General features: G+C 42.4%; 1 protein-coding gene across 13 annotated transcripts in view; it reads left to right on the plus strand.

Moving 5' to 3' along the window:
- Positions 1–13326: 13326 nt before the first annotated feature.
- ATP2B2 (ATPase plasma membrane Ca2+ transporting 2) overlaps positions 13327–14479 on the plus strand; it is a 365380-nt gene continuing 364227 nt past the window's right edge. For all 13 annotated transcript variants that reach the window (XR_014522401.1, XR_014522402.1, XR_014522403.1 and 10 more), the window contains exon 1: positions 13327–13624. The gene's annotated coding sequence lies outside the window, so the exon portion shown is untranslated. The remainder of the gene's footprint in view (positions 13625–14479) is intronic.

The following is a 14479-nucleotide window of genomic DNA, read 5'->3' on the forward strand; positions in this document are numbered from 1 at the left end:
TACATACCAATGCAGTCAGTCTCCATGCCCACAGCAGCTACAAATTCAGCATCAGAGTCGAATTTCAGTCATGGAAATGTAAAGTTAATTATGGTGTGGATCACTGTGGCCAAAGCTCTAAGAATGGCCTTAGCTGCTGAACTAGTTGAAGCTAGAAAAAAGTGCTCCATGTCTCTAGGGCTATCTGGGCCCCTAGTGACAGCTGAGTCAAGGCAATACTTCAAACTCTCTTGGAGCCAAACTGGATATGATCTAAACTGTATGAATACAATTACTGCATATATTTTTTAAGTGTTAAGTAACAGTATTGGAAAGCCTGAGAAGCCATGCCCCCACAACATGATTAAAATACCTCCCAAACATGCCCCTTTGAAGTGGAAGGGAGCAGAGCCTCCAGTTGCCTCCGGGGGGGGGGGGGAGGCAATTGTGACTAAATTCTTTAGTCTGCATTTTCCACAATAAAATTGATGTTTTGAACCAGTTTGGCATCCATAGTAGTAGCTGCAGCAACATCTTATTCGCCCAAAGCCAATCTGGGTTTCAATAATAGTAATGTTCTTGCTTTTTAAATATTGATTATGAGTTGCAAGATCATAATTTTTTAAGGAAAGCACTCCTGGTCAGAGGTTGAAAAAGCGAGAGCTAATATTACATTAACAGAGCTGTTTATTTGAAGCGTAACTTTGCTACAGTATGATTTAGATTCTTCTAGAGAAGCCTATTAACCTTCTCTTTTGGTCCCCTGGCACAATTCTGCCAAGGTTATTCCTTTACTTGCAGTCTTTTGTGAAATGAAATGTACTCTGCCATGTTGCTGCCTAATCTTTTTCGGACATGGATTCATTCTTGAGATGCTTATTGGGAGCTTTTGTGTAATGGGGTTCTGTAGGAAACAGCGAGTTTAAAATAAAATGAGCATCTCCAGCAACTTTGCATTTGAAAAGCAATATAGTTGGAAAAGTTAGAGTGGAAAAACTATTGTTATATCAAGCTGAAGCATTGTCATCTTTAGCCAAGCGGCCCGGGAACAAAGATGCTACAATCACCCTGGCTGCAGGCCAGTATTTCCCTGGTTTTGTATGGATGGAAATTGGAAGCATACCTTACTACTGCACCATAAAACATTAGACGTTCCCAATCTCCTCCTATGACAATGTGCAGGCATCCTCTTAGCCATCGTGAAGTAGACCCGTTAATATTGACATCAGCTTTCCTGCCCTCATCTTTGCCCAACCAGTAAGAGATCAAGAATAAGTCAGGGAGGAGTTATATTATGATGCGGTGGGTCTGACCTGGCTAAAAGAATGGATCAAATTAGATGACTCGGATGTATTGGATTTAGAGGGAGTAGAGACGAGATTTGGATGGCATGCCTATCTAATAGATGAAAAAGTCAAAGTGCATAAAGGCTTCCTAGGGCATATAGTTAGAAAGTCTATCTATAAAATATGGGAGAAATATAAAAGACTCCTAGAACCGAAAACTCCTTGGTGGGCATCGCCAGCAGAAATTGTCGCAGTGAAAAAATTAAATATGAAAGAAAACTGGGCTACCTATAAAATGGTATTAAAGGAAGAAAACGGAGAATTGGAATTAAAGGATTATACAGAAATTAAAGCTCATATTAGTGATTGGTTTCAATATATTCAAATTAAGTACAGATTAGCGAAAGACAAAAAGTTAGGATTTGAAAAAGAAATATCAAAATTCGATAAATACTTAATACAAGAAAAATCAAAAAATATATCTAAATTGTATAATTTGATCTTTGAGTGGGAAACAAAGGATGAATTGGTTAAAGCATCAATGATCAAATGGGCACAAGATATTGGGAAAAATATTATGTTTGAACAATTGGAAAAATTGTGGAAGGAGGATATGAAATTCACTATGTGTTATATATTGAAAGAAAATTATCTCAAAATGCAACACAGATGGTATTTAACAACTGAAAGAATAGCAAAAATGAATAAAAATTGTAGTGATGTCTGCTGGCGATGCAACACTGGAAAAGGTACTATGATACATATATGGTGGAATTGTTTAAACATCAAACAATTTGGGGAAACAGTATATAACGAAATGAAAAAAATGTTCAGATATTCATTTAGGAAAACACCAGATGGTTTTTTATTGGGAATAGTACCAGGAAGCCTAAAGGAAGAAGACAAGACCTTATATTTATACGCAACAGTAGCCGCAATGCTATTGAGTGCGAAAAATTGGAAAAGTGGTACTGTACCAACAAAGATAGAGTGGCTTGCCAAATTATTGGAGTACTACAATATATCCAAAACAATGGGAGAAATTGGAAGGATCTCAAAAGAGAAGGCAGACAGGGACTGGAAGGTGTTAAAAGATACTTGCAAAACTATATCGAAAAATCAGAACTCCTATTAGAATAAACAAGTTTCGTTTCAAATATTGGAATACTAAATAAGATGGATAACAATGTCTAATAGAAAAAGAAATATGAAATTAGGTTAAAGGTGTGTGAAAGAAAGTAATAGAAGTAGAAAGAAATTGCAATTGAGTAGATTGGAAGTCTAACACAAAGGGTGAGGGGTGGTGGATGGTGATGGGAATTATCTGTGGGATTGAGTGTAGGTATGTTGTAGGTATGTTGTATGTATGTAGGTATGTTGTATGAAATGTATGTTTGTATGTGTATTAATGTTGAATTATTTTAACAATATATATATAGATAGATAGATAGATAGATAGATATAGATCAAGAATAAGTCTGTGCTTTCTGGGCAATGGATGATGCTTCTGGGATTCTCTGAGGATTAAAGGAGGATTACAGTGATAGTGTAAATTATATCAGGGAATCCCAGTGTGGCCTTGCTTCCTGCCTTAGGATATTGTTGCTGTCTTACATTGACAGAAAGAAGGACAAATATTGCATGGGGCCATATTCTTTCTACTGGGCATAACCAGCTTCAACTCTTCTTGCAGAACACAGAGATCCCTTAGCACAGGGGTCAGCAAACTTTTTCAGCAGGGGGCTGGTCCACTGTCCCTCTGACCTTGGGGGGGGGGCGGACTATATTTTTTTGGGGGGGGGGAATGAACAAATTCCTATGCCCCACAAATAACCCAGAGATGCATTTTAAATAAAAGCACACATTCTACTCATATAAAAACACACTGATTCCTGGACCATCCATGGGCCGGATTTAGAAGGCGATTGGGCCAGATCTGGCCCCCGGGCGTTAGGTTGCCTACCCATGCCTTAGCACATAGTGTGGGAATCACCTCTGCAATTGTAATTTCTATATAACATTTACTGGGGCAAATATTTTGTCTTCATTGTTCTGATGTTTGTCCTATAAATGTCTGTCAAACCTGGTTACAGCTGCTTCCTTAATTGGTGCTTTCTAGAAAGAACATTGTCCCAAGCAAGGAAATGACTGTCATTTAGAATGTGTTGATTTATACGTATTCTCCTAGGATCAACCCTTAAGTGCCTTCAGTGTATTGAATCACATGTTCTGTCCCATATGGACCATTTCCTGAAGTCAGATTATACCTCAAGCAGTACGTCTGCATCTGGGTAGTTAACAGTAGTTTAAAGAAGGGGACAGCATGGGTATTTTAATTTGCAGACCAATTGGATGGGGTATGTTGATTTCAAAATACATTATTTTACAAGTATGCTAACCATGTAGCAGCTTTGGTTTCCTTTAGTAAAGTTAGTGTAGGCCAGATTCTCAGGTTTTAAAAGATGCCTGTGCTTAGACCATACAGGAAAATTCAATTGGCCTTAGTTTATAACCTTTATACACACTTTCAAGAACACTGAGATCCAGTTCTGACCTCTCTGTGAGAACTGATGTTACAGGGAACCAGGCAGAGGGCCTTCTTGGTAGTGGCGCCCGCCCTGTGGAACTCCCTCCCATCATATGTCAAGAAAATAAACAACTATATGACTTTTAGAAGACATCGGAAGGCAGCTCTGTATAGGGAAGTTCTTAACATTTGATGTTTTATTGTGCTTTTAATAATTTATTGGGAACCACCCACAGTGGCTGGGGCAACCAAGTTGGATGCGTGGCATATTATTATCGTTATCATTTGATGCAGACACCTTGTGTTGATAAAAAATTTTGCCCAGGGCCTCTCTATCAGGCCACGTGGACTCTCCATAAACCCCACCCCTCCCCAGCCCACAGTGTGGGTGGTTTTCCTGCACAGGGTTACCAAGCCGAAGTGGCACAAAATTGAGAAAATCTATAATTGAGAAGATCCATTTTGGGGGCACCAAATTTTGGGCTCACTCATATTACCAAAGTTTGCCCCTGCCAGGACACTTTCACTACTCCTGCACTCTGCCTGACTGGAATGTGTCCTTGAACCATGATAACTCCTCTTGATTTCCTTGCCCTCTCTGACCATTGGCATTTGATGCCACCAAAAGTTTTCTTGCTGGAGAATATAGCTCTCAGGCTGAAATGTTTATACCTGCTTCCTATTTACTGATTTTTTGTAGAGTTTACCCTGTTCCCTTGGTTGGTTATTTCATAAAAGTTACTTTAGTATTTTTTCCATAAAGTAGAAACAATTTATTCATGCTGCTTAGTACTTTGAACAGTCACCCTGGAGCACTTAGCAGAAAGTGCAGGCTTACTTGGTTGCTTGAAAATCTACTGCTGTATACTCCTGAAGCCAAAGGTTTTGTTCATGAACTTTGCGCGCATTCATAAATTGTGCATACTGGGCTTTTTTCCTTCTTCCCCAGAGTTGTGAATCAGTTCTGGAAAGCATAAAAACCTTCTCCCAATGTTCATTTATTTCTTTGTACATGAAACTGGATAAAGGAGAAAGCAAATCTAGCTATGAGTGTCCAGTACATTTTTTTAAAAAGAAATAAATATGACTGCCTTTCTCTTGGGCTCAGTGGTATTTTGTGCCAGTTTTCTGTGCTGCAAATTATCAGAACAAGGATTGTTCTGGACTTTTCCACCTAGTGTGGTATTTCTATGTAACTTTTTTTTTAATATTCTTGCACAGCTCCTGAATCAGTGCTTTTTGGTGCAAGATCATCAACTTTTATGTCAGGTTTAACAAATTGTCTCAGCGTGAGGCTGCTTGCCAAGGAGGTGCCAGATTTATTTTAGAGAGAAATCAATCAGTAATTTTTAGTTCCTCTTATCTCTCTATCTGGGATCATTGCCCCAGCAAGGTCATCAGCTAGGTTACAATTTAGATTGTGTTGATGTTTTGGTCACACCAGATGGCTGGTAAAGTCCACCTTACAGGTGTAAGTTGTAAGTTGTACTGATTCTGCTTCAAGGGCAGTGAGGGTCACACAGGGTGTGCTTATATACACTTGCTGCAGTGATAGTTGGCTCCAGATGTATTGCCTTTGCCTTGCCTTGATGCTGAATCAGAGGTGATGCAGAATGAGGAGAGAGATCTATGAAATATTTTTCAGGATCCCGATACAAGCAAATAGCCAGACAACATGATTTGTTTTGGTTAGTGAAGGCCCGGAAAAGACTCAGTATGGAGGCCAAATGGCCGAAATATTAGGAAATACTAGAAAAAGATGGAGATACTTGGAGATTGCAGAGTTTGGAGAAATTAAAGGGTAAAGTGCGAGATTGGCTACATTACGCTCAGATTAAGGAGGTTTTTAATTCGGATAAAAAGATAGGATTCCAGGTGGAAAAATCGAAACTAGAAACAGAACTGTTAGAACCTAAGACTAAGGTACTTTCAAAAATGTATAACTTGCTGTTAAAATGGAATACACAAGATGAAACGGTTAAATCAGCTATGATAAAATGGGTACAGGACATTGGGTACAATATTATGTTTGCTGACTGGGAAAGGTTATGGACCACCGGTGTGAAGTTCACGGCATGTAATGCCTTGAAAGAAAATGTTATGAAAATGATATATAGGTGGTACATGACCCCAGTCAAGCTTGCAAAAATATATCACCTGCCTGATAACAAATGTTGGAAATGTAAGGAAACTGAAGGAACATTCTTTCACCTCTGGTGGACCTGCCCTAGGGTTAAGGCTTTCTGGGAAATGATATATAATGAATTGAAAAAGGTATTTAAGTATACCTTCCCTAAGAAACCAGAGGCCTTCCTTTTGGGTATTGTTGGTCAGAGGGTGTTAAAGAAGGATCGAACCTTTTTTATGTATGCAACAACAGCAGCAAGAATACTCATCGCAAAACACTGGAAGACCCAATATTTGCCCACCGTGGAAGAATGGCAGAAGCAACTGATAGACTATATGGAACTGGCAGAAATGACTGGCAGAATCCGAGACCTGGGAGAAGAGGCAGTGGAAGAGGACTGGAAAAAGTTTAAGGACTATTTACAAAAACATTGTAAATTGTATGAGTGTTAAGAAGGATGCAGGACTGAAAACAACACGGCACCAGAAATTTAGTTGAAAGAAACATGAGAATAAGCGAGATTTGAGAAATAAGATAAATTTTGGAATAACATTATGTCTAAATTAGGTATCTAAGTATTTGATAAAAATGTTTAAAGGTGGGGACATAATATTTGAAAATTACAAAATAAGAGTTGAAATAAGGTGATAAATTGCTGTTTATGATTCTATAACCGGGAACACAGGAATGGGAGATGTGAGGAAGTCCAAAAGCTTAAGAAAAGATGGATGTTGGATATTTGATTTTGTGTTGTTTTTGCTACTATATGTTATTCTTTTTGCTTTTTTCTGTTGTCTTTTCTCTGTTGTATTTGGGTGAGGGTGTTATATGTGTTTGGTGAATTTAATGTTTAAAATCTTTAATAAATATCATTAAAAAAAAAAGAAAATCATATGTTTACAGAGTTTCTGCTCATTTCCCACTGCAATCCTCAACCCCTACCAACAATAAAATATTAATGTAAGAAAAGAACAATGTGGACCTGACTGATTAACAGGTCAAATTATGAATATGTCTCAAAGATACTGTACAGAAGCTACTAATTATGCTATATTTGCTAGATGATTAGTAGGGTGTGTGTGTCAAAATTTGTTCAGTGCGTCATCACCAAAGAAGGGTGGAAACGTTAATGCCAAATTGTTCAGTATAGGAACCTTTTGCCAGAATAAATTTGAATATAGTATACCTGAAACTGGATTTAGAATCAATATATTCTAGGCTTCAGAATGTTTAGTGCTGGCTACTTGTGATGATCAGTGATCTTATTTTATATTAACTTTTAACTTCTATTAATTTGGTGTGAGGAAATGCTTTCTTAAATAGTAGAGCTGCATGGATCTCTGATGTAGGTGGTGTATAATAAAAGCACCAGAGAAGAGAGTCTATACCAGGGGTCAGCAAACTTTTTCAGCAGGGGGCCGGTCCACTGTCCCTCAGACCTTGTGGGGGGCCGGACTTTTTTATTTTGAAAAAATAAATAAATGAACGAATTCCTAAGCCCCACAAATAACCCAGAGATGCATTTTAAATAAAATGACACATTCTACTCATGTAAAAACACGCTAATTGAAAACGTAAGAGGAGCCCCGCTGGATCCTTCTATGCCCAGTATCCTGCTCTCGCAGTAACCAAACAGATACCTGTGGGAAGCTCACATGCAGGACATGAGTGCAACAACAACCTCCCCACTTGTGTTCCCCAGCAATTCATATTCAGTTACATACTATCTCTGACACTGAAACATAGCTACTGATAACCTTATCCTCCTTTAGTCTAAACCCATACTAAAACCATCTAATTTGGTCGCCATCACGGCATTTTGTGGTAGCAAATTCCATAGTTTAACCATGCACTATGTGATGAAATACTTGATTTTGTCTGTCCTGAATCTTCTAATATCTTCACTGAATGACCCCAAGTTCTAGTCTTACGAAGGAGAGTTTTTCTACACCATGCATATTTTTATACAATTTTACACAATTGCAGCTATATAAGTGTCACCGAAAACAAGTGATTTTTTTTTTAAAAAATAATGCTGTGGAAATGCCATGTGCAAGGGAAAAGGGGGGCAGGAGAGCGGGGGGAAATTGGGCCAGCAATCCCAGCAGTCTTTGTGGGAGTGTTTGGGCATGGTTGGGGAATTGATGGAGTGTGAAGAGAGAGCGGAGGAGGAAGCAGAGAACTTTGGAGGTAGTTGGAGAGGGAGAGATTTGCAGAGGAGTTTGAGAGACAGTGGAGGAGGTGGTTTGAGATGGTGATCAGAGGAGGCTGGAGAGACTTGCAGAAGAGAGACCATACAAGGTAATGCTTGATGAGCTCAAGAGACAACAGCGGCAGCTGCCAATCACCACGTTTCTCACAAAAAAGCCACCAGTAGCAGCACTAGATGTGCCCATGGACCCTGCCTCTGGATCTGAACCACAGCACACCCAAGCACTTCTTTCGGCTATTGGTCAATCACCCTTGTCCTCTTATCATCCCCTGAAGCTTCATCCTGCGATAAAGAGGAGAAGAAAGACTAAGAGCCACATTCATCCCTCATAGTAAGTACAGTAGGGTTTTTAAATGGCTTTTGTAGGTTTCATTCAGGCTTTACAGTATTTTCCCTATACACATGATGACCAGGAACATACCCCCCATGTAAGAGGTGAGTTACCTGTATATCTCTATTATTACATTTTTTCTAAATTAAAAGGGAAATTGCTCCAGCCCTTGATCATTTGGGTTACCCTTTAAAAAAATATTTTCCAGGTTTGCAATGTGCTTTTGAAGCAAGGCCACCAGAACTGTACGATCAGAACTATACACAGTATTCCAAGTACAGTCTCACCATATATTTGCATAATGACATTATGACATTGGCAGTTTTATATTCAATTCCTTTCTTAATCATCCCCAACACAGAATTCACCCTTTTCACAGCTGCTTGACACTGGTCTAGCTGCATGTGTGGTATGACTTGGCATAAGGCAGCTTCCCCTGTTCCCAAATTACTGTATTTTTCGCCCCATAGGACGCACTGGGCCATAGGACGCACCTAGTTTTTTGGGGGGGAAATAAAGAAATTTTTTTTTTATTTCCCCCCCAGGTGCAGGGCTGCTATCTGCAAGCCGTGGGAGAGCTAGCGCGCCCCAAGCTTCTGGGTGCAGGCAACTTCACGCAGCTCTCCCACGGCTAGCGGAGAGCTGCGTGAAGCTGGAAGCCTGGGGCGTGCTGAGCTCAGTGCGCCCCAAGCTTCTGGGTGAAGGCAAGCTCTCCGCTAACCATGGGAGAGCTGCGCGAATTCACGCAGCTCTCCCATGGCTTGCGGATAGCTTCCTGAAGCCTGGAGAGCGAGAGGGGTCGGTGCGCACTGACCCCTCTCGCTCTCCAGGCTTCAGCGAAAGCTTGCATTCGCCCCATAGGACGCACACACATTTCCCCTTCATTTTTGGAGGGGAAAAGGTGCGTCTTATAGGGTGGAAAATACGGTATTGTGATTATTTGTTAATGGATTTATGTGACAAATTTGTATACTGCCTCCACCAAATGGTGTTATTTTATTACAGGGATAAATAAAAAGTAATATAAAAAGTAAAAAATAATAGTATTAACCTGGCTGGTGCAGTTCTTTGCTATTGAAAATGCAGATCTCACAAATGAACATGCACTGGATGCATGCTTGTTCATTCTCCTGGTCTCTACTTGTCCTCCTATGCAGCCATTGGGTAGAATCTGGGACAAGGAAGCAGGGAATGTGGGAGAGAGAGATCGAGAGAGAGATCCTGTATTTCTTTCCATTCACATTGTCCCACCTGCATGACAAGATAGCACTGCCATCCTGATAGACCTATTAAATCTGTGATAAAAGGATGACCTCCAAACCATCCTAAATATCTTCACAGAAGCTTACGAAAAGCTTGGCCTATCACTCAACATCCAAAAAACCCCCCAAAGTGATGCACCAACAAGCACAAAACAATCCCTCTGCAGCGCCACAAATCCAACTGAATGGTGTAATGTTGGAAAGTGTCAATCGCTTCTCCTACCTGGGCAGTTATCTTTCCACAAGGGCCGACACTGATGCTGAAATACAACATCACCTGAGCTCTGAGAGTGCAGCTTTCTCCCAACTGAAGCACAGAGTGTTTGAGGACCGGGACATTTTCAGGGAAACCAAAATGCTTCTTTACAAAGCTTTTGTACTACCAACCTTACTGTATGCTTGTGAAGCATGGACCACTTATAAATGCCATCTCCAACTCCTTGAAAGATTCCATTAACGGTGTCTCTGAAAATTTTTGCATATCACTTGGGAAGACACACAAACTAATGCCAGTGTACTAGAAGAAGCAAAGATCACCAGTGTCAAAACAATGATTCTTCAACATCAACTTCGTTGGACTGATCATGTTTGGATGCCTGATTATCGTCTTACAAAGCAACTTCTCTATTCTGAACTTGAAAATTAAAAGCGTAATGCTGGTGGTCAACAAAAGAGGTTTAAAGACTCTCAAGGCAAATCTTAAAAAATGTAGTATAAAAACCAACAACTGGGAAACACTGGCCTGCGAGCGCTCCCATTGGAGAACAGCCTTTACCAAAGGTGTCATTGGCTTTGAAGACGCTCGGTTAGCACATTTCTCTCTTTCATCCTAAGAGGAAGGTGTTTTTAGCAAACCGTCACCATGATCATCTCCCACTCGGAAACCTATGTCCCCGTTGTGGAAGGACATGTGGATCCAGAATTGACCTCCACAGTCACTTACAGACTCACTGTTAAGACCGTGTTCATGGAAAACAATCTTACTTGGCTACAAGTGATCACCAAAGAAGATTAAATCTGTGCCAGTCATGAATGACATCATGGAGCTATGCAATTATGCCTTCACCAGGTGACATATCTTATTAGCATTTAAACTGAGAGTATTGGGGGTGGAGACAGGGAAAAATATTGGCGATCATCTCTTTTCCCAGGAAATGACAGGCTACTCACTATGGAATCATGACATACACTCATATCCAGCAATCCTGTCTTTCCTTGCTGGCTCCCCAAATGGAATGTGCAGCAGTAACTAGGTCAAGCAGGCCAGGATAATAATAGACACTGGTGAAGTTACAGCAACAAAAATTGTTTTCAGCATAAGATGCTTATTACCGTTCTTATTTCACATCTTTGTTTGGGAAGAAGATGGTTTTAACAAAAAGCAAGCAGATTAATGGACAAACTACACATATTGTTAGCCACATAATGTAGTTTGGCATTACATGCATAATTTGTTCCTGTGTATAATTATTTTAACTAGAGGGAGAATTTACAAAGGGAAGATCAGGACCAAGGCTAGCAAATGATCTGCGTGGAAGGGGGCTAGCTCTTTCCTACCACACAATGATCCCAATCAAAATGGTACCCCCAGAAGCTGCCCTGGAATGGAGGCTTACCTCCTGGAGCTAAAAGCAAGTTTTGGGGGTCGTGGTGTTTTTTGTTGGGACCGCGGTGTGGGTGGGTCATGCAAAAGGGTTAAACTCCTCCTCTCCATGCACTTTGGTACAGATCCCGAGTGGCCCCCTTGCCACCACGGCTGCTGCTTATAGTTCTAAAAATGATACACACAATTGCAAAATATACATTTAACATCAATTGTACTTTAGCCCTAAGCTGATGGTACGACGGGAATTCAAACTGAAACACCAAAAATCCTTTGCTTCTCTTATTTTCTAAAAAAAAAATAATCATAATGGAGCTAACATAACAGAATGCATCAAATTCATAGATACTTTAAATATCTCAGACACTGCCCATTCAACCCACTCTCTTAGTGCTTAATTTTTAAGATGAATTGTGCTGGAGCTGTCTATAAATATTTCCTCCTGTCATGGAAGTCGCCATCCTTAATTGGTGAAAAATACACAGCACTGAGAGTAAAACACTCTGCACAAGCTACTCTTTATTACTGCTGCACCCAAGCAACAGAAAGAAAGTTTAGGAGCTTTGTTACTGTATTGGGAAGATCTGGCACATGTTAAGCTGCCAAGTGTGATTTAGCAGTGTCTGATGGTATTTTTCTGTGACTAATAAGTAATATATTCCTGCCTACTTTCACCATTGCTAACTTATGGAACATTTGTTCCTGCTTTTAACTGCCAGAGTCTTCAAGCAGTCACAAAATTTGGTCTCAAATACATTTTTAAAAATGATACATTTTAATGACTACTATGCTGAGCTCTGGGATGCGGGTGGCGCTGTGGGTTAAACCACAGAGCCTAGGACTTGCTGATCAGGTTTGCGGTTCGAATCCCTGCGACGGGGTGAGCTCCCGTTGCTTGGTCCCTTCTCCTGCCAACTTAGCAGTTTGAAAGCACGTCAAAGTGCAAATAGATAAATAGGTACCACTCGGGCGGGAAGGTAAACGGTGTTTCTGTGCGCTGCTCTGGTTCGCCAGAAGCGGCTTAGTCATGCTGGCCACATGACCCGGAAGCTGTACGCCGGCTCCCTTGGCCAATAAAGCGAGATGAGCGGCGCAACCCCAGAGTTGGCCACGACTGGACCTAATGGTCAGGGGTCCCTTTACCTTCACCTATGCTGAGCTCTAGGAATACTTGTCTCCCACTGCCACTCATGTTATCTACACAACAGTTCTGTGATGTAGGTTAGGCAGAGACCAAGGTCACCCAGTGAACGTCATAGCAGATCTTAACTGGAGTTTTCCCAGTCCTGGGCTGACCCTGTAACCACGACAACATACCGACTCTCAGTTGACTGGTTCTCACATTGCTAGTTAATAGAGAAAGTAGCTAATTTTGGCTGATGTTATTGCACTTGGGGTCACTGCATCCCCCAGTGACATGCAACATGCGGGAGTATCATGAGGCTTCATCTTGCTTTTCCCTTTTATCTGACTTGAGTTACATGGATAGATGCTTGTGGTTCTGTGTCAAGATAAATGCCTGCTACTAAATAAATCTTAGGAATAATGTTACAGCAATGTATGACCTGCCTTACTGCGTCCAAATAGTAGTGACATTTCTCCTGGACATGCAATATTGCTAGGTCTTGCTTCAAACACCACGTTTAGAGCAATGGGATGCTAGGGCCTAATATGTACCCTGAAAACTGCCTAAAAGCTTCTCCCAGTCACAGGTGCTGCCTACGTAACATGAGGGGATAGCGCTCTCTCTGTACATGCTCAGAGGAACCCTCGTTGCTTCTTCGAAGCCTTGGGATTGGGTGCTGGGTGCTAAACTCCGACCAGCCCTCGCTTGCTGCTTCTGTTTCCCCAACCACCTGAGCCTCTTCCCGCCTCAATAGGAGGAGGAAGCTGCCTCGGCGTTTCCCCCGAGGAGAGCGCGAGCCCGCTCGTTTCGCGGCAGGGTTCCCTTTCCCCCTCCCCCGCCTGCCCTCCCTCCCTCTGTCCCGGCTTTTCCACACAGCCCAAGACTGGCGGAGGGAATGCCAGAGCGCAGGAAGACGAGCGCGGCAGCAGGGGGAGAGCTTGGAGCAGCAGCATAAGCGCCGCGCGCGCGGTTGGTGGAATCCCCGCGCGCTGCCGCTGCCTGTGAGGAAAAGAGCGGCTCCCTTTTATTCTCTCTGAGGTGACTTAGCAACAGCTGCTGCTGCAGCAGCAAGCAAGCATCCGCGCGCCCTCCCGCCTCAGCTAGTCAGCGCCAGCAGCGGCGGCGGCTTGACTTCTGAGGCGCGCTTTCTCTCCTCAGTCGCCACCTCAGGTAAGACGAAGGGAACTTCCCGCGCTGCCTCTGTCTGTTCGTCACGCTGTGAAGCACTCTTTCCTTTCTTTCTTTTAATGGTGTGTGTGCTTTCATTATGTTTGTGTGTTGTTCTCCAACGGGACCTCTTTCTCCAGCCTCCTATCCTCCTGTTGCAGGTGCTTCTGGCTGGCGCCTTCTTTTTGCCGCAGGTTTTTTCCGCCCCCCCCCCCGCCAGCCCCCGAAAGGTGCTCCTGCCGGGCTTTGTCGTAAGGTGACCTTGAGCTGCTAGGTGGGCTTTTCAGGCGGCGGGGCCGGGATTCGCAGTGCGACTCTGGCGGGGTGGCCCGGCCAAGTGAAGGGCACAGGGGAAGGACTCTGGACTTGGTCCGGGGAGGCTGGAGGGGAGGCGAAGATGCCTGGAAAGGGCGCTCTGGACCAGCCTGCAGCCAGCACGTCCCGAGCTCTGCTGGGAAGCTGCTCTCTGGGAGACCCAGGCTGTTCTCCTCAGGATGCTGACCTGGGGCTGGGGGTCCTCAGAAACCAGTGGGGCTTGCTCCTGAATAAGCATGAATAGGACTGAAGGGTGGAAACCTCTGAAGTCTAGGGATGGAGGTGGGGAGATGTGGTTAAATTTATGCAACAAATGTGTGTGTGTGTGTGTGTGTGTGTGTTTAAAGGAAAAAGCCAAGCGCCTCAGAACATGTTGCACAAGGAGAAATGGTAAGGGACCTTTCATGTCATTGGGTGACTGGAACAATATTCCGCTGTGGAAACTCTGGAAGGGCAAGGATGCAATTCCCCTTGAGAAAATGCCTTTGGATGGATACACCAGGAGAGCTGTAGCTAATTCAAGGCTGCCCTTAATTTTATAAG

This window comes from Podarcis liolepis (genome assembly GCF_965112155.1).
Source record: "Podarcis liolepis genome assembly, chromosome: 2".
Taxonomy (NCBI): Eukaryota; Metazoa; Chordata; class Lepidosauria; order Squamata; family Lacertidae; genus Podarcis; species Podarcis liolepis.